Genomic DNA, 27,591 nt, shown 5'->3' with positions numbered 1-27,591 from the left:
AAGCTGCACAATATAATTGACCTTTCAGTATATTGTTGCACACACACCATCTATTTAGCAAATGCCCTTGTTATCAACAGCAGCCTTTTAAACTCACCTGAGCTAACAGGTATGTGAGCTGGTTACTCTGCTGCGCTTAAAATTTCTTTTTTGGTTTGCTACAATGCCTTTTCTGAAACGTTGTCTCCCTCTGCTGGAACACTGACTTCTTTCTTTTAATGCCTGCAGACTATAAAAGAGAAACCAACCCAAAAAGTTTGGTTGATTAGTCTGTGGCATTCTTTTAAACTGTTGCTTATGGCGGTCTCTGTGAGCTTCTCAGTGACATTCAGCCATCCAGGTATCCCGCCTGCAGTAGACGGAATGTGGCAATGGAACGCTGGCTGCGCGTGTCATAATAGGCTCTGAGTCTTTATATACCTGCGCACAGCAGCAGCCACCTTCAGTCTGCTGCTGGACAGCCAGCAGCAGCAGCAGCAGGAGAGGTAATTAATCAGCAACCCTCCTGCTAAGGGTAGACAGCTGCTCGTTCCACCCCCCCCCGCCTTAATTGGTTCTCCTCCCTTCCAACGGTGTTGAGGCGGGTGGGAACAACCGGGGGTTGAGGGTACTGTGCTAAAAGAGGTGGAGTTATGCAGATCTAAAACGCGTGGATTGCAGCAGCAGCAAGCCGAAAAGTGCAGGCATGTGAGGGATCTAGAGGTTGACAGCATGTCTTCTTAACGGGAGTCCAGGTGGCCATCTCTACAAATGGACTTTTCAGAATCCTTGGGTGGCACCGTAGTCGGAAACCAATTCTGGTTATCGCTTCTCGGCCTTTTGGCTAAGATCAAGTGTAGTATCTGTTCTTATCAGTTTAATATCTGATACGTCCCCTATCTGGGGACCATATATTAAATGGATTTTTAGAACAGGGAGATGGAAAAAGAGCTTGCTCTGTCCACTCCACGCATTGACCTGGTATTGCAGTATCTCCAGGACCGGTGCACCCCTTCTTTAATGCAGTTTCTAAAATCAGAAAGAATTGAATTCAATGCTTTTTGTTCATTTTGCTTGTTTGTCGGATTTTGGGATGGACTCTTTGGCTTTGCTTTTCTTCTCCTCATTGGATTTTTCATGTTAAAAGTTGCAGAAGCCAGATGACAAGCTCATTTTGGTTCAACTTCAGCAACTGTGCATTGCATTGCCATGTAATGTAATGTAATGCAATGCTATCTATCTAGCTCTCCCTCTATACTTCCTTTTGGATAAACAGACATATTAGGCAAGCATTTTGGAGCTTTCACCTAAATAACTACAGGTGGTGAGATAAGCTGCACAATATAATTGACCTTTCAGTATATTGTTGCACACACACCATCTATTTAGCAAATGCCCTTGTTATCAACAGCAGCCTTTTAAACTCACCTGAGCTAACAGGTATGTGAGCTGGTTACTCTGCTGCGCTTAAAATTTCTTTTTTGGTTTGCTACAATGCCTTTTCTGAAACGTTGTCTCCCTCTGCTGGAACACTGACTTCTTTCATTTAATGCCTGCAGACTATAAAAGAGAAACCAACCCAAAAAGTTTGGTTGATTAGTCTGTGGCATTCTTTTAAACTGTTGCTTATGGCGGTCTCTGTGAGCTTCTCAGTGACATTCAGCCATCCAGGTATCCCGCCTGCAGTAGACGGAATGTGGCAATGGAACGCTGGCTGCGCGTGTCATAATAGGCTCTGAGCCTTTATATACCTGCGCACAGCAGCAGCCACCTTCAGTCTGCTGCTGGACAGCCAGCAGCAGCAGCAGCAGGAGAGGTAATTAATCAGCAACCCTCCTGCTAAGGGTAGACAGCTGCTCGTTCCACCCCCCCCCCCCGCCTTAATTGGTTCTCCTCCCTTCCAACGGTGTTGAGGCGGGTGGGAACAGCCGGGGGTTGAGGGTACTGTGCTAAAAGAGGTGGAGTTATGCAGATCTAAAACGCGTGGATTGCAGCAGCAGCAAGCCGAAAAGTGCAGGCATGTGAGGAATCTAGAGGTTGACAGCATGTCTTCTTAACGGGAGTCCAGGTGGCCATCTCCACAAATGGACTTTTCAGAATCCTTGGGTGGCACCGTAGTCGGAAACCAATTCTGGTTATCGCTTCTCGGCCTTTTGGCTAAGATCAAGTGTAGTATCTGTTCTTATCAGTTTAATATCTGATACGTCCCCTATCTGGGGACCATATATTAAATGGATTTTTAGAACAGGGAGATGGAAAAAGAGCTTGCTCTGTCCACTCCACGCATTGACCTGGTATTGCAGTATCTCCAGGACCGGTGCACCCCTTCTTTAATGCAGTTTCTAAAATCAGAAAGAATTGAATTCAATGCTTTTTGTTCATTTTGCTTGTTTGTCGGATTTTGGGATGGACTCTTTGGCTTTGCTTTTCTTCTCCTCATTGGATTTTTCATGTTAAAAGTTGCAGAAGCCAGATGACAAGCTCATTTTGGTTCAACTTCAGCAACTGTGCATTGCATTGCCATGTAATGTAATGTAATGCAATGCTATCTATCTAGCTCACCCTCTATACTTCCTTTTGGATAAACAGACATATTAGGCAAGCATTTTGGAGCTTTCACCTAAATAACTACAGGTGGTGAGATAAGCTGCACAATATAATTGACCTTTCAGTATATTGTTGCACACACACCATCTATTTAGCAAATGCCCTTGTTATCAACAGCAGCCTTTTAAACTCACCTGAGCTAACAGGTATGTGAGCTGGTTACTCTGCTGCGCTTAAAATTTCTTGTTTGGTTTGCTACAATGCCTTTTCTGAAACGTTGTCTCCCTCTGCTGGAACACTGACTTCTTTCATTTAATGCCTGCAGACTATAAAAGAGAAACCAACCCAAAAAGTTTGGTTGATTAGTCTGTGGCATTCTTTTAAACTGTTGCTTATGGCGGTCTCTGTGAGCTTCTCAGTGACATTCAGCCATCCAGGTATCCCGCCTGCAGTAGATGGAATGTGGCAATGGAACGCTGGCTGCGCGTGTCATAATAGGCTCTGAGCCTTTATATACCTGCGCACAGCAGCAGCCACCTTCAGTCTGCTGCTGGACAGCCAGCAGCAGCAGCAGCAGGAGAGGTAATTAATCAGCAACCCTCCTGCTAAGGGTAGACAGCTGCTCGTTCCACCCCCCCCCCGCCTTAATTGGTCCTCCTCCCTTCCAACGGTGTTGAGGCGGGTGGGAACAGCCGGGGGTTGAGGGTACTGTGCTAAAAGAGGTGGAGTTATACAGATCTAAAACGCGTGGATTGCAGCAGCAGCAAGCCGAAAAGTGCAGGCATGTGAGGGATCTAGAGGTTGACAGCATGTCTTCTTAGCGGGAGTCCAGGTGGCCATCTCCACAAATGGACTTTTCAGAATCCTTGGGTGGCACCGTAGTCGGAAACCAATTCTGGTTATCGCTTCTCGGCCTTTTGGCTAAGATCAAGTGTAGTATCTGTTCTTATCAGTTTAATATCTGATACGTCCCCTATCTGGGGACCATATATTAAATGGATTTTTAGAACAGGGAGATGGAAAAAGAGCTTGCTCTGTCCACTCCACGCATTGACCTGGTATTGCAGTATCTCCAGGACCGGTGCACCCCTTCTTTAATGCAGTTTCTAAAATCAGAAAGAATTGAATTCAATGCTTTTTGTTCATTTTGCTTGTTTGTCGGATTTTGGGATGGACTCTTTGGCTTTGCTTTTCTTCTCCTCATTGGATTTTTCATGTTAAAAGTTGCAGAAGCCAGATGACAAGCTCATTTTGGTTCAACTTCAGCAACTGTGCATTGCATTGCCATGTAATGTAATGTAATGCAATGCTATCTATCTAGCTCTCCCTCTATACTTCCTTTTGGATAAACAGACATATTAGGCAAGCATTTTGGAGCTTCCACCTAAATAACTACAGGTGGTGAGATAAGCTGCACAATATAATTGACCTTTCAGTATATTGTTGCACACACACCATCTATTTAGCAAATGCCCTTGTTATCAACAGCAGCCTTTTAAACTCACCTGAGCTAACAGGTATGTGAGCTGGTTACTCTGCTGCGCTTAAAATTTCTTTTTTGGTTTGCTACAATGCCTTTTCTGAAACGTTGTCTCCCTCTGCTGGAACACTGACTTCTTTCATTTAATGCCTGCAGACTATAAAAGAGAAACCAACCCAAAAAGTTTGGTTGATTAGTCTGTGGCATTCTTTTAAACTGTTGCTTATGGCGGTCTCTGTGAGCTTCTCAGTGACATTCAGCCATCCAGGTATCCCGCCTGCAGTAGACGGAATGTGGCAATGGAACGCTGGCTGCGCGTGTCATAATAGGCTCTGAGCCTTTATATACCTGCGCACAGCAGCAGCCACCTTCAGTCTGCTGCTGGACAGCCAGCAGCAGCAGCAGCAGGAGAGGTAATTAATCAGCAACCCTCCTGCTAAGGGTAGACAGCTGCTCGTTCCACCCCCCCCCCGCCTTAATTGGTTCTCCTCCCTTCCAACGGTGTTGAGGCGGGTGGGAACAGCCGGGGGTTGAGGGTACTGTGCTAAAAGAGGTGGAGTTATGCAGATCTAAAACGCGTGGATTGCAGCAGCAGCAAGCCGAAAAGTGCAGGCATGTGAGGGATCTAGAGGTTGACAGCATGTCTTCTTAACGGGAGTCCAGGTGGCCATCTCCACAAATGGACTTTTCAGAATCCTTGGGTGGCACCGTAGTCGGAAACCAATTCTGGTTATCGCTTCTCGGCCTTTTGGCTAAGATCAAGTGTAGTATCTGTTCTTATCAGTTTAATATCTGATACGTCCCCTATCTGGGGACCATATATTAAATGGATTTTTAGAACAGGGAGATGGAAAAAGAGCTTGCTCTGTCCACTCCACGCATTGACCTGGTATTGCAGTATCTCCAGGACCGGTGCACCCCTTCTTTAATGCAGTTTCTAAAATCAGAAAGAATTGAATTCAATGCTTTTTGTTCATTTTGCTTGTTTGTCGGATTTTGGGATGGACTCTTTGGCTTTGCTTTTCTTCTCCTCATTGGATTTTTCATGTTAAAAGTTGCAGAAGCCAGATGACAAGCTCATTTTGGTTCAACTTCAGCAACTGTGCATTGCATTGCCATGTAATGTAATGTAATGCAATGCTATCTATCTAGCTCTCCCTCTATACTTCCTTTTGGATAAACAGACATATTAGGCAAGCATTTTGGAGCTTTCACCTAAATAACTACAGGTGGTGAGATAAGCTGCACAATATAATTGACCTTTCAGTATATTGTTGCACACACACCATCTATTTAGCAAATGCCCTTGTTATCAACAGCAGCCTTTTAAACTCACCTGAGCTAACAGGTATGTGAGCTGGTTACTCTGCTGCGCTTAAAATTTCTTTTTTGGTTTGCTACAATGCCTTTTCTGAAACGTTGTCTCCCTCTGCTGGAACACTGACTTCTTTCATTTAATGCCTGCAGACTATAAAAGAGAAACCAACCCAAAAAGTTTGGTTGATTAGTCTGTGGCATTCTTTTAAACTGTTGCTTATGGCGGTCTCTGTGAGCTTCTCAGTGACATTCAGCCATCCAGGTATCCCGCCTGCAGTAGACGGAATGTGGCAATGGAACGCTGGCTGCGCGTGTCATAATAGGCTCTGAGCCTTTATATACCTGCGCACAGCAGCAGCCACCTTCAGTCTGCTGCTGGACAGCCAGCAGCAGCAGCAGCAGGAGAGTTAATTAATCAGCAACCCTCCTGCTAAGGGTAGACAGCTGCTCGTTCCACCCCCCCCCCGCCTTAATTGGTTCTCCTCCCTTCCAACGGTGTTGAGGCGGGTGGGAACAGCCGGGGGTTGAGGGTACTGTGCTAAAAGAGGTGGAGTTATGCAGATCTAAAACGCGTGGATTGCAGCAGCAGCAAGCCGAAAAGTGCAGGCATGTGAGGGATCTAGAGGTTGACAGCATGTCTTCTTAACGGGAGTCCAGGTGGCCATCTCCACAAATGGACTTTTCAGAATCCTTGGGTGGCACCGTAGTCGGAAACCAATTCTGGTTATCGCTTCTCGGCCTTTTGGCTAAGATCAAGTGTAGTATCTGTTCTTATCAGTTTAATATCTGATACGTCCCCTATCTGGGGACCATATATTAAATGGATTTTTAGAACAGGGAGATGGAAAAAGAGCTTGCTCTGTCCACTCCACGCATTGACCTGGTATTGCAGTATCTCCAGGACCGGTGCACCCCTTCTTTAATGCAGTTTCTAAAATCAGAAAGAATTGAATTCAATGCTTTTTGTTCATTTTGCTTGTTTGTCGGATTTTGGGATGGACTCTTTGGCTTTGCTTTTCTTCTCCTCATTGGATTTTTCATGTTAAAAGTTGCAGAAGCCAGATGACAAGCTCATTTTGGTTCAACTTCAGCAACTGTGCATTGCATTGCCATGTAATGTAATGTAATGCAATGCTATCTATCTAGCTCTCCCTCTATACTTCCTTTTGGATAAACAGACATATTAGGCAAGCATTTTGGAGCTTTCACCTAAATAACTACAGGTGGTGAGATAAGCTGCACAATATAATTGACCTTTCAGTATATTGTTGCACACACACCATCTATTTAGCAAATGCCCTTGTTATCAACAGCAGCCTTTTAAACTCACCTGAGCTAACAGGTATGTGAGCTGGTTACTCTGCTGCGCTTAAAATTTCTTTTTTGGTTTGCTACAATGCCTTTTCTGAAACGTTGTCTCCCTCTGCTGGAACACTGACTTTTTTCATTTAATGCCTGCAGACTATAAAAGAGAAACCAACCCAAAAAGTTTGGTTGATTAGTCTGTGGCATTCTTTTAAACTGTTGCTTATGGCGGTCTCTGTGAGCTTCTCAGTGACATTCAGCCATCCAGGTATCCCGCCTGCAGTAGACGGAATGTGGCAATGGAACGCTGGCTGCGCGTGTCATAATAGGCTCTGAGCCTTTATATACCTGCGCACAGCAGCAGCCACCTTCAGTCTGCTGCTGGACAGCCAGCAGCAGCAGCAGCAGGAGAGGTAATTAATCAGCAACCCTCCTGCTAAGGGTAGACAGCTGCTCGTTCCACCCCCCCCCCCGCCTTAATTGGTTCTCCTCCCTTCCAACGGTGTTGAGGCGGGTGGGAACAGCCGGGGGTTGAGGGTACTGTGCTAAAAGAGGTGGAGTTATGCAGATCTAAAACGCGTGGATTGCAGCAGCAGCAAGCCGAAAAGTGCAGGCATGTGAGGGATCTAGAGGTTGACAGCATGTCTTCTTAACGGGAGTCCAGGTGGCCATCTCCACAAATGGACTTTTCAGAATCCTTGGGTGGCACCGTAGTCGGAAACCAATTCTGGTTATCGCTTCTCGGCCTTTTGGCTAAGATCAAGTGTAGTATCTGTTCTTATCAGTTTAATATCTGATACGTCCCCTATCTGGGGACCATATATTAAATGGATTTTTAGAACAGGGAGATGGAAAAAGAGCTTGCTCTGTCCACTCCACGCATTGACCTGGTATTGCAGTATCTCCAGGACCGGTGCACCCCTTCTTTAATGCAGTTTCTAAAATCAGAAAGAATTGAATTCAATGCTTTTTGTTCATTTTGCTTGTTTGTCGGATTTTGGGATGGACTCTTTGGCTTTGCTTTTCTTCTCCTCATTGGATTTTTCATGTTAAAAGTTGCAGAAGCCAGATGACAAGCTCATTTTGGTTCAACTTCAGCAACTGTGCATTGCATTGCCATGTAATGTAATGTAATGCAATGCTATCTATCTAGCTCTCCCTCTATACTTCCTTTTGGATAAACAGACATATTAGGCAAGCATTTTGGAGCTTTCACCTAAATAACTACAGGTGGTGAGATAAGCTGCACAATATAATTGACCTTTCAGTATATTGTTGCACACACACCATCTATTTAGCAAATGCCCTTGTTATCAACAGCAGCCTTTTAAACTCACCTGAGCTAAAAGGTATGTGAGCTGGTTACTCTGCTGCGCTTAAAATTTCTTTTTTGGTTTGCTACAATGCCTTTTCTGAAACGTTGTCTCCCTCTGCTGGAACACTGACTTCTTTCATTTAATGCCTGCAGACTATAAAAGAGAAACCAACCCAAAAAGTTTGGTTGATTAGTCTGTGGCATTCTTTTAAACTGTTGCTTATGGCGGTCTCTGTGAGCTTCTCAGTGACATTCAGCCATCCAGGTATCCCGCCTGCAGTAGACGGAATGTGGCAATGGAACGCTGGCTGCGCGTGTCATAATAGGCTCTGAGCCTTTATATACCTGCGCACAGCAGCAGCCACCTTCAGTCTGCTGCTGGACAGCCAGCAGCAGCAGCAGCAGGAGAGGTAATTAATCAGCAACCCTCCTGCTAAGGGTAGACAGCTGCTCGTTCCACCCCCCCCCCGCCTTAATTGGTTCTCCTCCCTTCCAACGGTGTTGAGGCGGGTGGGAACAGCCGGGGGTTGAGGGTACTGTGCTAAAAGAGGTGGAGTTATGCAGATCTAAAACGCGTGGATTGCAGCAGCAGCAAGCCGAAAAGTGCAGGCATGTGAGGGATCTAGAGGTTGACAGCATGTCTTCTTAACGGGAGTCCAGGTGGCCATCTCCACAAATGGACTTTTCAGAATCCTTGGGTGGCACCGTAGTCGGAAACCAATTCTGGTTATCGCTTCTCGGCCTTTTGGCTAAGATCAAGTGTAGTATCTGTTCTTATCAGTTTAATATCTGATACGTCCCCTATCTGGGGACCATATATTAAATGGATTTTTAGAACAGGGAGATGGAAAAAGAGCTTGCTCTGTCCACTCCACGCATTGACCTGGTATTGCAGTATCTCCAGGACCGGTGCACCCCTTCTTTAATGCAGTTTCTAAAATCAGAAAGAATTGAATTCAATGCTTTTTGTTCATTTTGCTTGTTTGTCGGATTTTGGGATGGACTCTTTGGCTTTGCTTTTCTTCTCCTCATTGGATTTTTCATGTTAAAAGTTGCAGAAGCCAGATGACAAGCTCATTTTGGTTCAACTTCAGCAACTGTGCATTGCATTGCCATGTAATGTAATGTAATGCAATGCTATCTATCTAGCTCTCCCGCTATACTTCCTTTTGGATAAACAGACATATTAGGCAAGCATTTTGGAGCTTTCACCTAAATAACTACAGGTGGCCATCTCCACAAATGGACTTTTCAGAATCCTTGGGTGGCACCGTAGTCGGAAACCAATTCTGGTTATCGCTTCTCGGCCTTTTGGCTAAGATCTTGTATCTGGTCAGAAGGATCCTAGAGTGTCTCCCCCTCGGCCTTGCAGCATCGCCACTTAGGTGGCTTAAGCTGCCTGCTGCTATTGGGGGGGGTCCAGAGGAAACGAGAGGTGATAATGGGCGTCAAGATTCGCTATGCCGGGACCGATGATATTCGGGTCAAAAATGCTTTTCGCATTGATATTGAGGAGTCAAGGAGGAATTTCTTTAACCTGCGGTTCTTGGTGGAAGTCGTCATCTTCAAGATTTTGAATGTTGGTCGTGGAGACATCATTTGTCTACAGGAGTTCCCAAAGAATGGCCGGTACGTTTTGGTCCTTGATCGTATGGCAGCTTGCCAGAATCTTTTCAAGACTCTAAAGGATCAGCAAGCCTTGGATCATCCGGCTCTTGAAGGGCTTACATTCACGGTATTGTATACTAAGGGGGAAGTGCCAGTTGTTGTGTTTATGCACAACCCCCTTGTGGATGTGGAGGACATTACTAGATTCCTGAACCGTCATTGCAGCTATGTGTCCTACTCACACAAGGTGAGGAATGAGGTGGGCTTGTGGACTGGCAAACACAAGTTTTTTGTACGGCTCCAGGAAGACCCCCTGGGACCTGGGGGTATCCACTACCCTCCCCTCAGTTTTGCCATCGGGAGGGATAGAGGGTATATGTATTTTCCCGGTGCTCCGCGTTTTTGCAGGAAGTGTAAATCCTTTGGACACTACCAAGAGGACTGCACGGTGGAGAAGTTTTGTGGGAAATGCAATAAAGAGGGTCATCTGGCAATGGAATGTACTAACTCCATGGTCTGTAATGCGTGTGGGGAGGAGGGACACGCTTTCAAGGACTGTCCCCATCGTTCCAGGTCATATGCAGAGGCCGTGTCCCCACGTCCTAGTACTGCCGCCACTATTGGTGAGGCGATTGAGGCAGTAAGGGACTTCATGGAAGTGATGGAGGAAGCACCTGATCCTGCTGGTGGAAGCGCTGTTGAGATGGAGCCTGCAGATATGTCAATTCTGCTTGATGTGAGTGGTGAGGGAGAAGTGAGCGGTTCACTCTCCACAACGCCGGTGTTGGCTTTGGAAAGCTCAGAGGCCATTCAAGAAGGTGGTGGTGGCCAGGGTGACTTCACCGGGGCTGTGGTGAGGCCCCCTGATGAGGACTCTGATGTGTCTTCTGCAAAGAAGTTCCGACCAGATATTTCACCTGCCAGTATTGGGAGCATCAGCCCCTTAAGTGATAGGAGCTATCCCGAGAGCTACAGTGCCTCTCCTAGGAGGTCTTTTTTGGAGGAGGGGGCCAGCATTCTGTGCTTAACATCAGGAATCGAGTTTCAAGACGAGAAAGGTTGACTCTTCGGTGGGGGGTATGTTCTTTTTTACCAAATATGGTTAAAAAATGGGCTCCAACGTGGGCTGTAGTGTACTGTCAGTAAATGTAAGGCTTATAAAATCTAAGCCTAGAAGATTGGCTATACTGGAAGAACTAAAAAATCTTGGAGCAAATATCTACTGTCTGCAAGAGTGCGGAATTGAAGAGTCACCTCCTGAAAAGGACTGGGTATATGGGCATAGCATTTGGTCAGGTTCAATGACAAACAAAAATGATGGTGTGGGGATTTTGTTGGGGAATAGGGATTTAAGTTTTGAAAATTATATGGTGGTGGAGCCAGGTCGTTGTATAATGGCAGTGGTTAAGGGGAGAGGGTGGAGGGTGAAAATTGTTAACGTGTATTGTCCAATTAACAAAGGGGATAGGTTAGCACTATTAGAGAAAATACGTTTTTTTTTGCCTGGAAGGATTCCAATATTATTAGTTGGTGATTTCAATTGTGTTTCTGAAGGGGAAATTGATGTCACGGGTAAGGTCCTTAATCAAATTACATCTGATTTTTCTTTTTTAGATGCAGCGGAATTTTTGAGTAAGCCACCACCGGCCACATATAGAGCTGATAGGGGAGGAATAGTGTCCAGGATTGACCGCATGCTGTATACAAATAGAGGTTTGGTGTGTAAATTTTTTAAACAGCATGTTTTTTCTTTCACAGACCATGAATGTTTGTGGGGTATGTTTGAAGGTGATAAAAAAATGGTGCATGGTGTTGGGGTATGGAAGCTAAATGTTAGGTTGTTAGAGGATGTTAGGGTTATGAGAGACTTCGAAAGTAAGTATGAATGGTGGAGGTCTAGGAAAAATAATTTTGTGGATGTGACTGTATGGTGGGATTGGGTGAAAGTGGAAATTAAGAATTTTTTTAGGAGGTGGGGTTATAAAAAAGCAGCAATTGAAAGAGGCAGATTTAAAGATTTAAATATGAGGATTGAGTGGTTACATAAAATGAGTATGAAAGGAATTGATGTTAGTGATCAACTCAGAGGAGCGAGAGATGAGATGAAGCGTGTTTTGGAAAAGCGTGGGAAGGAAATTATTTTTAGGACGAGAGTTGAGCATTTGGATATGGATGAGAAGTGTACGAGGTACTTTTTTAAAAAAATGTGCAGTAAGAAAGATGAGTTGGATGAGGTTGAAAATGATAATGGTATGACTGTGGTTGGAATGGAAGTGTTGGATGAGGTACATAGTTTCTATAGTAGTTTATTTGAGTCTAAATGGGTGGATGGGGGTTTGAAAGAGCATGTGTTAGGTATGTTGGAGAGTCAGCTTGAATCAGGGGAACGTGAGTGTTTGAGTGAGGATATTGTTTTTGATGAGGTTAAAAAGGCGGTGGATGGTGCGAAAAAGAATAAAACACCTGGGAAAGATGGGTTGCCTGTGGAGTTTTATGTAAAAGCATGGGATGTGATTGGTGTTGATTTTGTGGAGGTATGTCAATATATGTGGATGAATGGTGTACTTTGTAATTCCATGAAAGAAGGAGTAGTTGTTTTACTATATAAGAAGGGTGAGAAAAAGAATTTGCGTAATTGGAGGCCGATTACATTACTCAATGCAGATTACAAAGTCTTTAGCAAAATTCTGGCTAACCGTATGCGTGGGGTGATTGGAAGTGTGGTTGGTGTTGATCAAGTGTGCGCGGTGCCAGGTAGGTGTATGACTGATAACCTCTTGTTGTTGAGGGACGTAATTGGAGATTGTATGTTTAGGAAGGGGAAATGTATGGTTTTTTGTGTGGATTTTGAGAAAGCTTTTGATAGAGTGTCGCATGCGTTTATGTTTGAGGTGTTAGTTAGGATGGGTTTTCCTAGTGTTTTTGTGAAGGCGATAAGGTGTTTGTATGATGGTGTGGTGAGTGAAGTGTTAGTGAATGGATGTTTGAGTGAGAAGGTGTGCATAAAATCAGGGGTCAGGCAGGGGTGTCCGTTGTCCCCTGTCCTGTTTATAAGTGTGATTGAGCCCCTGTTGTGCATGATTCGGAAAGAGAAAGTGATGAATGGTCTTCTAATCCCAGGGAGTGGTGGAAAGACTGTAAAGGTAATGGGGTATATGGACGATGTTGTTGTGGTGAGTGATAATATGGCTGCTATGAATCGAGCAAGGTTGCTTTTAGATTTCTTTTGTGGTGCATCTGGTTTTAGGGTGAATTGGGGGAAGTGTAGCTTTAAGTGTTTTGGGGATTCGAGTGTTAGGATGGATGGTGTGATATGTGAAGAAGGTGCTATTAAGGTTCTGGGGGTGTGGTTTAACAAAGATCTGAAAGGGAATGAGAGTTGGGATGAATGCGGTAAGAGGATTGAACAAAAGTTAAATTTTTGGAGGTTGCGGGACTTGACATTGTCAGGCAAAGTCCTTATTATTAAGTCAGTGATTCTTCCTATGTTACTTTTTGTGTCCGTGGTTTTTCCAGCCCCTTATAGGGGTTTTAGGCGGATTGAGAAGCTAATTTTTACGTTTTATTGGGGAAGTAAGATGGAAAAACTTAAAAGGGAATATTTGTGTAAGTTACGTGAACATGGGGGAATGGATTTCCCAAATTTTGAAATTTGTCTTGGTTTAAATTATATTAAAACAGTGGTTGTTCTGTTAGGTAGGGATAACAAGACGGCTTTTATGATTAAATATATGGCTGGATGGATGTTGTTTGGGTTGAAATGGATGAGAAGGGATGCAAGAGTGCCTGTTTCGTTTAAATGTCCAGTGTGGTATGAGTTTGTTGAAAAATTTGTTGTCAAGCATGATTTGTTGGATGTTCCTATGGGTGATTTCAAAGTGATAAGGAATGTAAGGAGAAGGATGCGTGTTAGAGAGTTTGAATGTAACATTGGGGGCTTGAGATCGAGTGAAGCGTTGTGTGTATGGAGGAACCTGAGTATAAAAGGAATATCGAATAGGCAGCGTGATATCGTATGGATGAGTTTGCATGAGATTTTGCCTGTGAGAGAGGTACAGAAGAGGAGGGATCTGATTAGAACAGAGGTATGTCCGAGGGATGGATGTGGGGCGAGTGAAACTGTTATGCATTTGGTTTGGAATTGTGATTATGCTCAGAGTGTTTGGAAGGGAGTGGGTGGTTTATGCAAGGAACTAGCGGGCGTGAATTTTATAAATTGGAGAGTGGTAATGTTTGGGATGGGTGCAAGTAGCCGGGTGAAAGAGAGATTGTTGTGGTTGATAATGGCATGTGTAATAGAAAGTCTGTGGGACGTTAGGAATTTGTGTTTATTTAAAAGGAAAATAATCTCAGTTAATAATTGTGTTAGGATGGTTTTGTCAAGGTTATACATAGTTTATTTATGGGACAGCCGTGGCGGTGGTGGCTTTGATTCAGAAGGTTTTTGGAAAGTCAAAAAATGGAGGTCACTGGTAAAGTACCAGTAAGTCCTTGTTTAAGTGTTGTGATCTGTCTTTTTTTATGATAATGGTATGTTTTACAGTTTTTTGTCCATTCAAAAGGTATTACAACTGTTTCAGTATAAAGTTATAAATATGAAATAAAGAAAGTACCATTATGATGTAAGACTGGGCAACGTAGTATGAGTTTTTATACTATTGATTGTTGCTTGAAAAATTTTACTGAATGGTATAAAAAAAAAAAAAAAAAAAAAATCTGTTCTTATCAGTTTAATATCTGATACGTCCCCTATCTGGGGACCATATATTAAATGGATTTTTAGAACAGGGAGATGGAAAAAGAGCTTGCTCTGTCCACTCCACGCATTGACCTGGTATTGCAGTATCTCCAGGACCGGTGCACCCCTTCTTTAATACAGTTTCTAAAATCAGAAAGAATTGAATTCAATGCTTTTTGTTCATTTTGCTTGTTTGTCGGATTTTGGGATGGACTCTTTGGCTTTGCTTTTCTTCTCCTCATTGGATTTTTCATGTTAAAAGTTGCAGAAGCCAGATGACAAGCTCATTTTGGTTCAACTTCAGCAACTGTGCATTGCATTGCCATGTAATGTAATGTAATGCAATGCTATCTATCTAGCTCTCCCTCTATACTTCCTTTTGGATAAACAGACATATTAGGCAAGCATTTTGGAGCTTTCACCTAAATAACTACAGGTGGTGAGATAAGCTGCACAATATAATTGACCTTTCAGTATATTGTTGCACACACACCATCTATTTAGCAAATGCCCTTGTTATCAACAGCAGCCTTTTAAACTCACCTGAGCTAACAGGTATGTGAGCTGGTTACTCTGCTGCGCTTAAAATTTCTTTTTTGGTTTGCTACAATGCCTTTTCTGAAACGTTGTCTCCCTCTGCTGGAACACTGACTTCTTTCATTTAATGCCTGCAGACTATAAAAGAGAAACCAACCCAAAAAGTTTGGTTGATTAGTCTGTGGCATTCTTTTAAACTGTTGCTTATGGCGGTCTCTGTGAGCTTCTCAGTGACATTCAGCCATCCAGGTATCCCGCCTGCAGTAGACGGAATGTGGCAATGGAACGCTGGCTGCGCGTGTCATAATAGGCTCTGAGCCTTTATATACCTGCGCACAGCAGCAGCCACCTTCAGTCTGCTGCTGGACAGCCAGCAGCAGCAGCAGCAGGAGAGGTAATTAATCAGCAACCCTCCTGCTAAGGGTAGACAGCTGCTCGTTCCACCCCCCCCCCCCGCCTTAATTGGTTCTCCTCCCTTCCAACGGTGTTGAGGCGGGTGGGAACAGCCGGGGGTTGAGGGTACTGTGCTAAAAGAGGTGGAGTTATGCAGATCTAAAACGCGTGGATTGCAGCAGCAGCAAGCCGAAAAGTGCAGGCATGTGAGGGATCTAGAGGTTGACAGCATGTCTTCTTAACGGGAGTCCAGGTGGCCATCTCCACAAATGGACTTTTCAGAATCCTTGGGTGGCACCGTAGTCGGAAACCAATTCTGGTTATCGCTTCTCGGCCTTTTGGCTAAGATCAAGTGTAGTATCTGTTCTTATCAGTTTAATATCTGATACGTCCCCTATCTGGGGACCATATATTAAATGGATTTTTAGAACAGGGAGATGGAAAAAGAGCTTGCTCTGTCCACTCCACGCATTGACCTGGTATTGCAGTATCTCCAGGACCGGTGCACCCCTTCTTTAATGCAGTTTCTAAAATCAGAAAGAATTGAATTCAATGCTTTTTGTTCATTTTGCTTGTTTGTCGGATTTTGGGATGGACTCTTTGGCTTTGCTTTTCTTCTCCTCATTGGATTTTTCATGTTAAAAGTTGCAGAAGCCAGATGACAAGCTCATTTTGGTTCAACTTCAGCAACTGTGCATTGCATTGCCATGTAATGTAATGTAATGCAATGCTATCTATCTAGCTCTCCCTCTATACTTCCTTTTGGATAAACAGACATATTAGGCAAGCATTTTGGAGCTTTCACCTAAATAACTACAGGTGGTGAGATAAGCTGCACAATATAATTGACCTTTCAGTATATTGTTGCACACACACCATCTATTTAGCAAATGCCCTTGTTATCAACAGCAGCCTTTTAAACTCACCTGAGCTAACAGGTATGTGAGCTGGTTACTCTGCTGCGCTTAAAATTTCTTTTTTGGTTTGCTACAATGCCTTTTCTGAAACGTTGTCTCCCTCTGCTGGAACACTGACTTCTTTCATTTAATGCCTGCAGACTATAAAAGAGAAACCAACCCAAAAAGTTTGGTTGATTAGTCTGTGGCATTCTTTTAAACTGTTGCTTATGGCGGTCTCTGTGAGCTTCTCAGTGACATTCAGCCATCCAGGTATCCCGCCTGCAGTAGACGGAATGTGGCAATGGAACGCTGGCTGCGCGTGTCATAATAGGCTCTGAGCCTTTATATACCTGCGCACAGCAGCAGCCACCTTTAGTCTGCTGCTGGACAGCCAGCAGCAGCAGCAGCAGGAGAGTTAATTAATCAGCAACCCTCCTGTTAAGGGTAGACAGCTGCTCGTTCCACCCCCCCCCCCGCCTTAATTGGTTCTCCTTCCTTCCAACGGTGTTGAGGCGGGTGGGAACAGCCGGGGGTTGAGGGTACTGTGCTAAAAGAGGTGGAGTTATGCAGATCTAAAACGCGTGGATTGCAGCAGCAGCAAGCCGAAAAGTGCAGGCATGTGAGGGATCTAGAGGTTGACAGCATGTCTTCTTAACGGGAGTCCAGGTGGCCATCTCCACAAATGGACTTTTCAGAATCCTTGGGTGGCACCGTAGTCGGAAACCAATTCTGGTTATCGCTTCTCGGCCTTTTGGCTAAGATCAAGTGTAGTATCTGTTCTTATCAGTTTAATATCTGATACGTCCCCTATCTGGGGACCATATATTAAATGGATTTTTAGAACAGGGAGATGGAAAAAGAGCTTGCTCTGTCCACTCCACGCATTGACCTGGTATTGCAGTATCTCCAGGACCGGTGCACCCCTTCTTTAATGCAGTTTCTAAAATCAGAAAGAATTGAATTCAATGCTTTTTGTTCATTTTGCTTGTTTGTCGGATTTTGGGATGGACTCTTTGGCTTTGCTTTTCTTCTCCTCATTGGATTTTTCATGTTAAAAGTTGCAGAAGCCAGATGACAAGCTCATTTTGGTTCAACTTCAGCAACTGTGCATTGCATTGCCATGTAATGTAATGTAATGCAATGCTATCTATCTAGCTCTCCCTCTATACTTCCTTTTGGATAAACAGACATATTAGGCAAGCATTTTGGAGCTTTCACCTAAATAACTACAGGTGGTGAGATAAGCTGCACAATATAATTGACCTTTCAGTATATTGTTGCACACACACCATCTATTTAGCAAATGCCCTTGTTATCAACAGCAGCCTTTTAAACTCACCTGAGCTAACAGGTATGTGAGCTGGTTACTCTGCTGCGCTTAAAATTTCTTTTTTGGTTTGCTACAATGCCTTTTCTGAAACGTTGTCTCCCTCTGCTGGAACACTGACTTCTTTCATTTAATGCCTGCAGACTATAAAAGAGAAACCAACCCAAAAAGTTTGGTTGATTAGTCTGTGGCATTCTTTTAAACTGTTGCTTATGGCGGTCTCTGTGAGCTTCTCAGTGACATTCAGCCATCCAGGTATCCCGCCTGCAGTAGACGGAATGTGGCAATGGAACGCTGGCTGCGCGTGTCATAATAGGCTCTGAGCCTTTATATACCTGCGCACAGCAGCAGCCACCTTTAGTCTGCTGCTGGACAGCCAGCAGCAGCAGCAGCAGGAGAGTTAATTAATCAGCAACCCTCCTGTTAAGGGTAGACAGCTGCTCGTTCCACCCCCCCCCCCGCCTTAATTGGTTCTCCTTCCTTCCAACGGTGTTGAGGCGGGTGGGAACAGCCGGGGGTTGAGGGTACTGTGCTAAAAGAGGTGGAGTTATGCAGATCTAAAACGCGTGGATTGCAGCAGCAGCAAGCCGAAAAGTGCAGGCATGTGAGGGATCTAGAGGTTGACAGCATGTCTTCTTAACGGGAGTCCAGGTGGCCATCTCCACAAATGGACTTTTCAGAATCCTTGGGTGGCACCGTAGTCGGAAACCAATTCTGGTTATCGCTTCTCGGCCTTTTGGCTAAGATCAAGTGTAGTATCTGTTCTTATCAGTTTAATATCTGATACGTCCCCTATCTGGGGACCATATATTAAATGGATTTTTAGAACAGGGAGATGGAAAAAGAGCTTGCTCTGTCCACTCCACGCATTGACCTGGTATTGCAGTATCTCCAGGACCGGTGCACCCCTTCTTTAATGCAGTTTCTAAAATCAGAAAGAATTGAATTCAATGCTTTTTGTTCATTTTGCTTGTTTGTCGGATTTTGGGATGGACTCTTTGGCTTTGCTTTTCTTCTCCTCATTGGATTTTTCATGTTAAAAGTTGCAGAAGCCAGATGACAAGCTCATTTTGGTTCAACTTCAGCAACTGTGCATTGCATTGCCATGTAATGTAATGTAATGCAATGCTATCTATCTAGCTCTCCCTCTATACTTCCTTTTGGATAAACAGACATATTAGGCAAGCATTTTGGAGCTTTCACCTAAATAACTACAGGTGGTGAGATAAGCTGCACAATATAATTGACCTTTCAGTATATTGTTGCACACACACCATCTATTTAGCAAATGCCCTTGTTATCAACAGCAGCCTTTTAAACTCACCTGAGCTAACAGGTATGTGAGCTGGTTACTCTGCTGCGCTTAAAATTTCTTTTTTGGTTTGCTACAATGCCTTTTCTGAAACGTTGTCTCCCTCTGCTGGAACACTGACTTCTTTCATTTAATGCCTGCAGACTATAAAAGAGAAACCAACCCAAAAAGTTTGGTTGATTAGTCTGTGGCATTCTTTTAAACTGTTGCTTATGGCGGTCTCTGTGAGCTTCTCAGTGACATTCAGCCATCCAGGTATCCCGCCTGCAGTAGACGGAATGTGGCAATGGAACGCTGGCTGCGCGTGTCATAATAGGCTCTGAGCCTTTATATACCTGCGCACAGCAGCAGCCACCTTCAGTCTGCTGCTGGACAGCCAGCAGCAGCAGCAGCAGGAGAGGTAATTAGCAACCCTCCTGCTAAGGGTAGACAGCTGCTCGTTCCACCCCCCCCCCGCCTTAATTGGTTCTCCTCCCTTCCAACGGTGTTGAGGCGGGTGGGAACAGCCGGGGGTTGAGGGTACTGTGCTAAAAGAGGTGGAGTTATGCAGATCTAAAACGCGTGGATTGCAGCAGCAGCAAGCCGAAAAGTGCAGGCATGTGAGGGATCTAGAGGTTGACAGCATGTCTTCTTAACGGGAGTCCAGGTGGCCATCTCCACAAATGGACTTTTCAGAATCCTTGGGTGGCACCGTAGTCGGAAACCAATTCTGGTTATCGCTTCTCGGTCTTTTGGCTAAGATCAAGTGTAGTATCTGTTCTTATCAGTTTAATATCTGATACGTCCCCTATCTGGGGACCATATATTAAATGGATTTTTAGAACAGGGAGATGGAAAAAGAGCTTGCTCTGTCCACTCCACGCATTGACCCGGTATTGCAGTATCTCCAGGACCGGTGCACCCCTTCTTTAATGCAGTTTCTAAAATCAGAAAGAATTGAATTCAATGCTTTTTGTTCATTTTGCTTGTTTGTCGGATTTTGGGATGGACTCTTTGGCTTTGCTTTTCTTCTCCTCATTGGATTTTTCATGTTAAAAGTTGCAGAAGCCAGATGACAAGCTCATTTTGGTTCAACTTCAGCAACTGTGCATTGCATTGCCATGTAATGTAATGTAATGCAATGCTATCTATCTAGCTCTCCCTCTATACTTCCTTTATGATAAACAGACATATTAGGCAAGCATTTTGGAGCTTTCACCTAAATAACTACAGGTGGTGAGATAAGCTGCACAATATAATTGACCTTTCAGTATATTGTTGCACACACACCATCTATTTAGCAAATGCCCTTGTTATCAACAGCAGCCTTTTAAACTCACCTGAGCTAACAGGTATGTGAGCTGGTTACTCTGCTGCGCTTAAAATTTCTTTTTTGGTTTGCTACAATGCCTTTTCTGAAACGTTGTCTCCCTCTGCTGGAACACTGACTTCTTTCATTTAATGCCTGCAGACTATAAAAGAGAAACCAACCCAAAAAGTTTGGTTGATTAGTCTGTGGCATTCTTTTAAACTGTTGCTTATGGCGGTCTCTGTGAGCTTCTCAGTGACATTCAGCCATCCAGGTATCCCGCCTGCAGTAGACGGAATGTGGCAATGGAACGCTGGCTGCGCGTGTCATAATAGGCTCTGAGCCTTTATATACCTGCGCACAGCAGCAGCCACCTTCAGTCTGCTGCTGGACAGCCAGCAGCAGCAGCAGCAGGAGAGGTAATTAATCAGCAACCCTCCTGCTAAGGGTAGACAGCTGCTCGTTCCACCCCCCCCCCCCCCGCCTTAATTGGTTCTCCTCCCTTCCAACGGTGATGAGGCGGGTGGGAACAGCCGGGGGTTGAGGGTACTGTGCTAAAAGAGGTGGAGTTATGCAGATCTAAAACGCGTGGATTGCAGCAGCAGCAAGCCGAAAAGTGCAGGCATGTGAGGGATCTAGAGGTTGACAGCATGTCTTCTTAACGGGAGTCCAGGTGGCCATCTCCACAAATGGACTTTTCAGAATCCTTGGGTGGCACCGTAGTCGGAAACCAATTCTGGTTATCGCTTCTCGGCCTTTTGGCTAAGATCAAGTGTAGTATCTGTTCTTATCAGTTTAATATCTGATACGTCCCCTATCTGGGGACCATATATTAAATGGATTTTTAGAACAGGGAGATGGAAAAAGAGCTTGCTCTGTCCACTCCACGCATTGACCTGGTATTGCAGTATCTCCAGGACCGGTGCACCCCTTCTTTAATGCAGTTTCTAAAATCAGAAAGAATTGAATTCAATGCTTTTTGTTCATTTTGCTTGTTTGTCGGATTTTGGGATGGACTCTTTGGCTTTGCTTTTCTTCTCCTCATTGGATTTTTCATGTTAAAAGTTGCAGAAGCCAGATGACAAGCTCATTTTGGTTCAACTTCAGCAACTGTGCATTGCATTGCCATGTAATGTAATGTAATGCAATGCTATCTATCTAGCTCTCCCTCTATACTTCCTTTTGGATAAACAGACATATTAGGCAAGCATTTTGGAGCTTTCACCTAAATAACTACAGGTGGTGAGATAAGCTGCACAATATAATTGACCTTTCAGTATATTGTTGCACACACACCATCTATTTAGCAAATGCCCTTGTTATCAACAGCAGCCTTTTAAACTCACCTGAGCTAACAGGTATGTGAGCTGGTTACTCTGCTGCGCTTAAAATTTCTTTTTTGGTTTGCTACAATGCCTTTTCTGAAACGTTGTCTCCCTCTGCTGGAACACTGACTTCTTTCATTTAATGCCTGCAGACTATAAAAGAGAAACCAACCCAAAAAGTTTGGTTGATTAGTCTGTGGCATTCTTTTAAACTGTTGCTTATGGCGGTCTCTGTGAGCTTCTCAGTGACATTCAGCCATCCAGGTATCCCGCCTGCAGTAGACGGAATGTGGCAATGGAACGCTGGCTGCGCGTGTCATAATAGGCTCTGAGCCTTTATATACCTGCGCACAGCAGCAGCCACCTTCAGTCTGCTGCTGGACAGCCAGCAGCAGCAGCAGCAGGAGAGGTAATTAATCAGCAACCCTCCTGCTAAGGGTAGACAGCTGCTCGTTCCACCCCCCCCCCCGCCTTAATTGGTTCTCCTCCCTTCCAACGGTGTTGAGGCGGGTGGGAACAGCCGGGGGTTGAGGGTACTGTGCTAAAAGAGGTGGAGTTATGCAGATCTAAAACGCGTGGATTGCTGCAGCAGCAAGCCGAAAAGTGCAGGCATGTGAGGGATCTAGAGGTTGACAGCATGTCTTCTTAACGGGAGTCCAGGTGGCCATCTCCACAAATGGACTTTTCAGAATCCTTGGGTGGCACCGTAGTCGGAAACCAATTCTGGTTATCGCTTCTCGGCCTTTTGGCTAAGATCAAGTGTAGTATCTGTTCTTATCAGTTTAATATCTGATACGTCCCCTATCTGGGGACCATATATTAAATGGATTTTTAGAACAGGGAGATGGAAAAAGAGCTTGCTCTGTCCACTCCACGCATTGACCTGGTATTGCAGTATCTCCAGGACCGGTGCACCCCTTCTTTAATGCAGTTTCTAAAATCAGAAAGAATTGAATTCAATGCTTTTTGTTCATTTTGCTTGTTTGTCGGATTTTGGGATGGACTCTTTGGCTTTGCTTTTCTTCTCCTCATTGGATTTTTCATGTTAAAAGTTGCAGAAGCCAGATGACAAGCTCATTTTGGTTCAACTTCAGCAACTGTGCATTGCATTGCCATGTAATGTAATGTAATGCAATGCTATCTATCTAGCTCTCCCTCTATACTTCCTTTTGGATAAACAGACATATTAGGCAAGCATTTTGGAGCTTTCACCTAAATAACTACAGGTGGTGAGATAAGCTGCACAATATAATTGACCTTTCAGTATATTGTTGCACACACACCATCTATTTAGCAAATGCCCTTGTTATCAACAGCAGCCTTTTAAACTCACCTGAGCTAACAGGTATGTGAGCTGGTTACTCTGCTGCGCTTAAAATTTCTTTTTTGGTTTGCTACAATGCCTTTTCTGAAACGTTGTCTCCCTCTGCTGGAACACTGACTTCTTTCATTTAATGCCTGCAGACTATAAAAGAGAAACCAACCCAAAAAGTTTGGTTGATTAGTCTGTGGCATTCTTTTAAACTGTTGCTTATGGCGGTCTCTGTGAGCTTCTCAGTGACATTCAGCCATCCAGGTATCCCGCCTGCAGTAGACGGAATGTGGCAATGGAACGCTGGCTGCGCGTGTCATAATAGGCTCTGAGCCTTTATATACCTGCGCACAGCAGCAGCCACCTTCAGTCTGCTGCTGGACAGCCAGCAGCAGCAGCAGCAGGAGAGGTAATTAATCAGCAACCCTCCTGCTAAGGGTAGACAGCTGCTCGTTCCACCCCCCCCCCCGCCTTAATTGGTTCTCCTCCCTTCCAACGGTGTTGAGGCGGGTGGGAACAGCCGGGGGTTGAGGGTACTGTGCTAAAAGAGGTGGAGTTATGCAGATCTAAAACGCGTGGATTGCAGCAGCAGCAAGCCGAAAAGTGCAGGCATGTGAGGGATCTAGAGGTTGACAGCATGTCTTCTTAACGGGAGTCCAGGTGGCCATCTCCACAAATGGACTTTTCAGAATCCTTGGGTGGCACCGTAGTCGGAAACCAATTCTGGTTATCGCTTCTCGGCCTTTTGGCTAAGATCAAGTGTAGTATCTGTTCTTATCAGTTTAATATCTGATACGTCCCCTATCTGGGGACCATATATTAAATGGATTTTTAGAACAGGGAGATGGAAAAAGAGCTTGCTCTGTCCACTCCACGCATTGACCTGGTATTGCAGTATCTCCAGGACCGGTGCACCCCTTCTTTAATGCAGTTTCTAAAATCAGAAAGAATTGAATTCAATGCTTTTTGTTCATTTTGCTTGTTTGTCGGATTTTGGGATGGACTCTTTGGCTTTGCTTTTCTTCTCCTCATTGGATTTTTCATGTTAAAAGTTGCAGAAGCCAGATGACAAGCTCATTTTGGTTCAACTTCAGCAACTGTGCATTGCATTGCCATGTAATGTAATGTAATGCAATGCTATCTATCTAGCTCTCCCTCTATACTTCCTTTTGGATAAACAGACATATTAGGCAAGCATTTTGGAGCTTTAACCTAAATAACTACAGGTGGTGAGATAAGCTGCACAATATAATTGACCTTTCAGTATATTGTTGCACACACACCATCTATTTAGCAAATGCCCTTGTTATCAACAGCAGCCTTTTAAACTCACCTGAGCTAACAGGTATGTGAGCTGGTTACTCTGCTGCGCTTAAAATTTCTTTTTTGGTTTGCTACAATGCCTTTTCTGAAACGTTGTCTCCCTCTGCTGGAACACTGACTTCTTTCATTTAATGCCTGCAGACTATAAAAGAGAAACCAACCCAAAAAGTTTGGTTGATTAGTCTGTGGCATTCTTTTAAACTGTTGCTTATGGCGGTCTCTGTGAGCTTCTCAGTGACATTCAGCCATCCAGGTATCCCGCCTGCAGTAGACGGAATGTGGCAATGGAACGCTGGCTGCGCGTGTCATAATAGGCTCTGAGCCTTTATATACCTGCGCACAGCAGCAGCCACCTTCAGTCTGCTGCTGGACAGCCAGCAGCAGCAGCAGCAGCAGGAGAGGTAATTAATCAGCAACCCTCCTGCTAAGGGTAGACAGCTGCTCGTTCCACCCCCCCCCGCCTTAATTGGTTCTCCTCCCTTCCAACGGTGTTGAGGCGGGTGGGAACAGCCGGGGGTTGAGGGTACTGTGCTAAAAGAGGTGGAGTTATGCAGATCTAAAACGCGTGGATTGCAGCAGCAGCAAGCCGAAAAGTGCAGGCATGTGAGGGATCTAGAGGTTGACAGCATGTCTTCTTAACGGGAGTCCAGGTGGCCATCTCCACAAATGGACTTTTCAGAATCCTTGGGTGGCACCGTAGTCGGAAACCAATTCTGGTTATCGCTTCTCGGCCTTTTGGCTAAGATCAAGTGTAGTATCTGTTCTTATCAGTTTAATATCTGATACGTCCCCTATCTGGGGACCATATATTAAATGGATTTTTAGAACAGGGAGATGGAAAAAGAGCTTGCTCTGTCCACTCCACGCATTGACCTGGTATTGCAGTATCTCCAGGACCGGTGCACCCCTTCTTTAATGCAGTTTCTAAAATCAGAAAGAATTGAATTCAATGCTTTTTGTTCATTTTGCTTGTTTGTCGGATTTTGGGATGGACTCTTTGGCTTTGCTTTTCTTCTCCTCATTGGATTTTTCATGTTAAAAGTTGCAGAAGCCAGATGACAAGCTCATTTTGGTTCAACTTCAGCAACTGTGCATTGCATTGCCATGTAATGTAATGTAATGCAATGCTATCTATCTAGCTCTCCCTCTATACTTCCTTTTGGATAAACAGACATATTAGGCAAGCATTTTGGAGCTTTCACCTAAATAACTACAGGTGGTGAGATAAGCTGCACAATATAATTGACCTTTCAGTATATTGTTGCACACACACCATCTATTTAGCAAATGCCCTTGTTATCAACAGCAGCCTTTTAAACTCACCTGAGCTAACAGGTATGTGAGCTGGTTACTCTGCTGCGCTTAAAATTTCTTTTTTGGTTTGCTACAATGCCTTTTCTGAAACGTTGTCTCCCTCTGCTGGAACACTGACTTCTCTCATTTAATGCCTGCAGACTATAAAAGAGAAACCAACCCAAAAAGTTTGGTTGATTAGTCTGTGGCATTCTTTTAAACTGTTGCTTATGGCGGTCTCTGTGAGCTTCTCAGTGACATTCAGCCATCCAGGTATCCCGCCTGCAGTAGACGGAATGTGGCAATGGAACGCTGGCTGCGCGTGTCATAACAGGCTCTGAGCCTTTATATACCTTCGCACAGCAGCAGCCACCTTCAGTCTGCTGCTGGACAGCCAGCAGCAGCAGCAGCAGGAGAGGTAATTAATCAGCAACCCTCCTGCTAAGGGTAGACAGCTGCTCGTTCCACCCCCCCCCCCGCCTTAATTGGTTCTCCTCCCTTCCAACGGTGTTGAGGCGGGTGGGAACAGCCGGGGGTTGAGGGTACTGTGCTAAAAGAGGTGGAGTTATGAGGATCTAAAACGCGTGGATTGCAGCAGCAGCAAGCCGAAAAGTGCAGGCATGTGAGGGATCTAGAGGTTGACAGCATGTCTTCTTAACGGAAGTCCAGGTGGCCATCTCCACAAATGGACTTTTCAGAATCCTTGGGTGGCACCGTAGTCGGAAACCAATTCTGGTTATCGCTTCTCGGCCTTTTGGCTAAGATCAAGTGTAGTATCTGTTCTTATCAGTTTAATATCTGATACGTCCCCTATCTGGGGACCATATATTAAATGGATTTTTAGAACAAGGAGATGGAAAAAGAGCTTGCTCTGTCCACTCCACGCATTGACCTGGTATTGCAGTATCTCCAGGACCGGTGCACCCCTTCTTTAATGCAGTTTCTAAAATCAGAAAGAATTGAATTCAATGCTTTTTGTTCATTTTGCTTGTTTGTCGGATTTTGGGATGGACTCTTTGGCTTTGCTTTTCTTCTCCTCATTGGATTTTTCATGTTAAAAGTTGCAGAAGCCAGATGACAAGCTCATTTTGGTTCAACTTCAGCAACTGTGCATTGCATTGCCATGTAATGTAATGTAATGCAATGCTATCTATCTAGCTCTCCCTCTATACTTCCTTTTGGATAAACAGACATATTAGGCAAGCATTTTGGAGCTTTCACCTAAATAACTACAGGTGGTGAGATAAGCTGCACAATATAATTGACCTTTCAGTATATTGTTGCACACACACCATCTATTTAGCAAATGCCCTTGTTATCAACAGCAGCCTTTTAAACTCACCTGAGCTAACAGGTATGTGAGCTGATTACTCTGCTGCGCTTAAAATTTCTTTTTTGGTTTGCTACAATGCCTTTTCTGAAACGTTGTCTCCCTCTGCTGGAACACTGACTTCTTTCATTTAATGCCTGCAGACTATAAAAGAGAAACCAACCCAAAAAGTTTGGTTGATTAGTCTGTGGCATTCTTTTAAACTGTTGCTTATGGCGGTCTCTGTGAGCTTCTCAGTGACATTCAGCCATCCAGGTATCCCGCCTGCAGTAGACGGAATGTGGCAATGGAACGCTGGCTGCGCGTGTCATAATAGGCTCTGAGCCTTTATATACCTTCGCACAGCAGCAGCCACCTTCAGTCTGCTGCTGGACAGCCAGCAGCAGCAGCAGCAGGAGAGGTAATTAATCAGCAACCCTCCTGCTAAGGGTAGACAGCTGCTCGTTCCACCCCCCCCCCCCCCCGCCTTAATTGGTTCTCCTCCCTTCCAACGGTGTTGAGGCGGGTGGGAACAGCCGGGGGTTGAGGGTACTGTGCTAAAAGAGGTGGAGTTATGCAGATCTAAAACGCGTGGATTGCAGCAGCAGCAAGCCGAAAAGTGCAGGCATGTGAGGGATCTAGAGGTTGACAGCATGTCTTCTTAACGGGAGTCCAGGTGGCCATCTCCACAAATGGACTTTTCAGAATCCTTGGGTGGCACCGTAGTCGGAAACCAAATCTGGTTATCGCTTCTCGGCCTTTTGGCTAAGATCAAGTGTAGTATCTGTTCTTATCAGTTTAATATCTGATACGTCCCCTATCTGGGGACCATATATTAAATGGATTTTTAGAACAGGGAGATGGAAAAAGAGCTTGCTCTCTCCACTCCACGCATTGACCTGGTATTGCAGTATCTCCAGGACCGGTGCACCCCTTCTTTAATGCAGTTTCTAAAATCAGAAAGAATTGAATTCAATGCTTTTT

The 27,591-nt window shown here is 44.6% G+C and overlaps 18 non-coding genes across 18 annotated transcripts; all 18 read left to right on the top strand.

The window, feature by feature from the left end:
- The first annotated feature begins 803 nt into the window (after nucleotides 1-803).
- LOC141217890 (U2 spliceosomal RNA) lies at nucleotides 804-994 on the top strand. The gene has a single exon (XR_012286661.1). It is a non-coding gene; the product is annotated as a U2 spliceosomal RNA (small nuclear RNA).
- A 1,122-nt stretch (nucleotides 995-2,116) lies between these two features.
- LOC141217889 (U2 spliceosomal RNA) lies at nucleotides 2,117-2,307 on the top strand. Its single transcript, XR_012286660.1, has one exon. It is a non-coding gene; the product is annotated as a U2 spliceosomal RNA (small nuclear RNA).
- Nucleotides 2,308-3,427: 1,120 nt separating this feature from the next.
- Nucleotides 3,428-3,618, top strand: LOC141217888 (U2 spliceosomal RNA). The gene has a single exon (XR_012286658.1). It is a non-coding gene; the product is annotated as a U2 spliceosomal RNA (small nuclear RNA).
- A 1,120-nt stretch (nucleotides 3,619-4,738) lies between these two features.
- LOC141217887 (U2 spliceosomal RNA) lies at nucleotides 4,739-4,929 on the top strand. The gene has a single exon (XR_012286657.1). It is a non-coding gene; the product is annotated as a U2 spliceosomal RNA (small nuclear RNA).
- A 1,120-nt stretch (nucleotides 4,930-6,049) lies between these two features.
- LOC141217886 (U2 spliceosomal RNA) lies at nucleotides 6,050-6,240 on the top strand. Its single transcript, XR_012286656.1, has one exon. It is a non-coding gene; the product is annotated as a U2 spliceosomal RNA (small nuclear RNA).
- A 1,121-nt stretch (nucleotides 6,241-7,361) lies between these two features.
- LOC141217885 (U2 spliceosomal RNA) lies at nucleotides 7,362-7,552 on the top strand. The gene has a single exon (XR_012286655.1). It is a non-coding gene; the product is annotated as a U2 spliceosomal RNA (small nuclear RNA).
- Nucleotides 7,553-8,672: 1,120 nt separating this feature from the next.
- LOC141217884 (U2 spliceosomal RNA) lies at nucleotides 8,673-8,863 on the top strand. Its single transcript, XR_012286654.1, has one exon. It is a non-coding gene; the product is annotated as a U2 spliceosomal RNA (small nuclear RNA).
- Nucleotides 8,864-14,223: 5,360 nt separating this feature from the next.
- Nucleotides 14,224-14,419, top strand: LOC141218364 (U2 spliceosomal RNA). Its single transcript, XR_012287113.1, has one exon. It is a non-coding gene; the product is annotated as a U2 spliceosomal RNA (small nuclear RNA).
- A 1,122-nt stretch (nucleotides 14,420-15,541) lies between these two features.
- On the top strand, nucleotides 15,542-15,732 carry LOC141217883 (U2 spliceosomal RNA). Its single transcript, XR_012286653.1, has one exon. It is a non-coding gene; the product is annotated as a U2 spliceosomal RNA (small nuclear RNA).
- A 1,121-nt stretch (nucleotides 15,733-16,853) lies between these two features.
- Nucleotides 16,854-17,044, top strand: LOC141217881 (U2 spliceosomal RNA). The gene has a single exon (XR_012286651.1). It is a non-coding gene; the product is annotated as a U2 spliceosomal RNA (small nuclear RNA).
- Nucleotides 17,045-18,165: 1,121 nt separating this feature from the next.
- On the top strand, nucleotides 18,166-18,356 carry LOC141217880 (U2 spliceosomal RNA). The gene has a single exon (XR_012286650.1). It is a non-coding gene; the product is annotated as a U2 spliceosomal RNA (small nuclear RNA).
- Nucleotides 18,357-19,472: 1,116 nt separating this feature from the next.
- LOC141218294 (U2 spliceosomal RNA) lies at nucleotides 19,473-19,663 on the top strand. Its single transcript, XR_012287048.1, has one exon. It is a non-coding gene; the product is annotated as a U2 spliceosomal RNA (small nuclear RNA).
- A 1,124-nt stretch (nucleotides 19,664-20,787) lies between these two features.
- On the top strand, nucleotides 20,788-20,978 carry LOC141217879 (U2 spliceosomal RNA). Its single transcript, XR_012286649.1, has one exon. It is a non-coding gene; the product is annotated as a U2 spliceosomal RNA (small nuclear RNA).
- A 1,121-nt stretch (nucleotides 20,979-22,099) lies between these two features.
- LOC141217878 (U2 spliceosomal RNA) lies at nucleotides 22,100-22,290 on the top strand. The gene has a single exon (XR_012286648.1). It is a non-coding gene; the product is annotated as a U2 spliceosomal RNA (small nuclear RNA).
- Nucleotides 22,291-23,411: 1,121 nt separating this feature from the next.
- On the top strand, nucleotides 23,412-23,602 carry LOC141217877 (U2 spliceosomal RNA). The gene has a single exon (XR_012286647.1). It is a non-coding gene; the product is annotated as a U2 spliceosomal RNA (small nuclear RNA).
- Nucleotides 23,603-24,724: 1,122 nt separating this feature from the next.
- Nucleotides 24,725-24,915, top strand: LOC141217876 (U2 spliceosomal RNA). The gene has a single exon (XR_012286646.1). It is a non-coding gene; the product is annotated as a U2 spliceosomal RNA (small nuclear RNA).
- Nucleotides 24,916-26,036: 1,121 nt separating this feature from the next.
- Nucleotides 26,037-26,227, top strand: LOC141218590 (U2 spliceosomal RNA). The gene has a single exon (XR_012287286.1). It is a non-coding gene; the product is annotated as a U2 spliceosomal RNA (small nuclear RNA).
- Nucleotides 26,228-27,352: 1,125 nt separating this feature from the next.
- LOC141218072 (U2 spliceosomal RNA) lies at nucleotides 27,353-27,543 on the top strand. The gene has a single exon (XR_012286836.1). It is a non-coding gene; the product is annotated as a U2 spliceosomal RNA (small nuclear RNA).
- The last annotated feature ends 48 nt before the right edge of the window (nucleotides 27,544-27,591 follow it).

This window comes from Phyllobates terribilis, unplaced genomic scaffold, assembly GCF_046119375.1.
Source record: "Phyllobates terribilis strain yellow unplaced genomic scaffold, ASM4611937v1 Scaffold_249__1_contigs__length_2872098, whole genome shotgun sequence".
Lineage (NCBI taxonomy): Eukaryota > Metazoa > Chordata > Amphibia > Anura > Dendrobatidae > Phyllobates > Phyllobates terribilis.
This window is presented reverse-complemented; position numbering and strand designations above follow the sequence as displayed.